The sequence below is a fragment of the Pseudophryne corroboree genome, unplaced genomic scaffold, assembly GCF_028390025.1.
Source record: "Pseudophryne corroboree isolate aPseCor3 unplaced genomic scaffold, aPseCor3.hap2 scaffold_2595, whole genome shotgun sequence".
Lineage (NCBI taxonomy): Eukaryota > Metazoa > Chordata > Amphibia > Anura > Myobatrachidae > Pseudophryne > Pseudophryne corroboree.
In genome coordinates this window covers 30,001-32,500 of record NW_026969255.1, presented here as the reverse complement: position 1 = coordinate 32,500, position 2,500 = coordinate 30,001, and positions in this window count along the sequence as shown.

The window sequence follows — 2,500 nt, the reverse complement described above, 5'->3', positions numbered from 1 at the left end:
GGGGCGAGTGCTTTTTTGAAATTTTTTTTTATCTTTAAGTCTCGTTCCGTTCTTCCCTTCAACTGGCCTGCGGGGGGCGCCGTGCGCGCGGACCGGCGTCCACCCCTGGCCGCTCCGGGACTTTGCATTCAAACGGGTGGGGTGTTTTTCATTTTTTGCCCCTGTTTTTCACTCCCCCCCTCTCAATCGTGTATTACCTCGGCTGGCCAGCGGGGGGCGCCGCGGCGGGGACACGGGGGAGGGTTCATCCGGGCGGACCGGGTACCTTTCGTCTGTTTGGGGCGAGTGCTTTTTTGAAATTTTTTTCATTTTATTTTTGTCCTCCCTTCGACCGGCCAGCGGGGGGCGCCGCGCGCGCGGACCGTCGGGGCCCGGGGCCCTGCGTCCCACTTACTTTCGCCCGACGGGAATCGTTTCTTTTGTTTTTATCCGAGAGGACACACGGAATCTGCACCCCCCGCAGTGGCGTCAGGCGGCCACCGGGGGGCGCCGCGGCGGGGATCGGGGGGGGCGCCCGGGAGCCGCCTGCCCGTCCGCTGGGCCAAGGGGGCCGGGGCGGGTCACGCGCCGCCGTCCCCCCCCCGATCGTCTCGCTCCGAGCCGCCTCTGGCCACCGGGGGGCGCCGTCGGGTGGCGCGGGGGCGCCCCCGCCGCCCGCCGCCTCCCCCCGCACGCGTCGGGCCTCCCCCCGGGCCCCCGCGGGCCGGGGGACGCGGCCGGCGAGCGTCGGACTCCAGCGCGGAAGTGTCGCGGATGAGTGCGGACCGGGGCGCCCGCGGCCCAGCGGCACTTCCAGGGGCTCGGGGAGGAGATGGTTGAAGCCTGGGTGAAGCGCGCCCTCGGCCGTCCGTGTCGCTACCCGCCGGAGAACACCTCCGCCGGATCAGTAGGTACCAACGAGGCGAGCGAGAGAGCCGGGACTCTGTCCGGGGCCGAAAAGCCTGTTTCCCTGGAGCTTTTGCGAAAGGACCCGTGACAGAAGATGCGCGGAGCTCAGAGATCAGCATGGGCAGGGCCTTCTTGCATCCGATTTTGCCCAGGCAGGGCTCCAGGAACCGGGTTACAAAAAGCAAAAAGCCCTGGAGCTCAAACGAAAGGTTTAGTGACAAGATAGCCGTGGAGCTCCGATAACAGCATGGCAGGACCAGGATGGGGCCTATAAAGGGTCCACGGCGGGCATCCGTTGGAGCCCGACGTACGGGCCGGGCACGTCTCCTTCTCCCCCCGGTGGCAGCGCCCCCCGGCGGGCCAAATCGGGTACTGCAATTTGTGGAAGTTTCGCAGATGAGTGCGGACCGGGGCGCCCGCGGCCCAGCTGCACTTCCAGGGGCTCGGGGAGGAGACGGTTGAAGCCTGGGTGAAGCGCGCCCTCGGCCGTCCGTGTCGCTACCCGCCGGAGAACACCTCCGCCGGATCAGTAGGTACCAACGAGGCGAGCGAGAGAGCCGGGACTCTGTCAGGGGCCGAAAAGCCCGTTTCCCTGGAGCTCCTGCGAAAGGACCCGTGGCAGAGCAGGCACGGAGCTCGGAGAGCAGCAGGGCCGGAGCTCGGAGAGCAGCAGGGCCAGGGCTCCCTCCCTTCCATAGGCTGCCCAGGCAGGGCTCCAGGAGCCCGGTACCAGCTCTCCCCGTCCGACAGCCTCCTCTCTGGAAGCGGAGAGCGGACGCAGTCGGGCTCCCGGACCGGGGCCCTGGGAGAGGGTTTGGGAGAGCCCTGCCGGGAGCCACCGGGACGGGCCCGTGCGGACGGGTGCGCGGCGCCCCCCGGCGGTCGAAGGCGGAACCGCGGAGGTCTCTCTATCTCTCTCTCTCTCTCTCTCTCTTTCTCCGGGACTCCCGGCCTCCCGTTCCCCCGACTCCCCCTTCCGAGGCCGAGACGGGGCAGCGCCGGGCGTCCGGCGGAGCCCGGCGCCAGGCCCGGCCCGTCCCCCTCTTCCCCCGGCGGCAGCGCCCCCCGGCGGGCCGAATCGGGTACTGCAATTCGCGGAAGTTCAGCCGATGAGTGCGGACGGGCACCCCTCGGGCCGGGAGGCGGCTCCAGGAGCCCGGGGAAGCGTCGGAGGACGCTCCGCGAGAGCGTCGCGCGCGCCGCCCGTCCCGCTACGCCCGAGGGAACCGGCCAGAGAGCATCACAGGTGGCGAACAGAGTCAAGCCGGAAAAGAGAAAACGGAGGGCTGCGGTTGACGCGAGAGAAGGGCCCCACGTCTCCCATTTCCGCAACCCGATCGATGTGGCACCCCGCGCCCCGGCGGGGAGGGACGATCGCTCGGCCGGAACCCAGGGGTCTCGGCCGGCTCCAGGCGAACCCGACCCTCCCTCTGCCCACGGCGCGCCCGGAACCCCTCCGCCCGGAGAGGGCGTCCGGTCCCCAGGCGTCCGCCCGAGCGCTCCGGTCTCCGGAGCCGGGCGGGCCCCGCACCCGTACCCCGTGCGGCGCGGTCTGCTCCGTCCGCCGGCACCCGCAGGCGTCCGACGCCGCCAGGGGTGCCGGGGAAGCGTC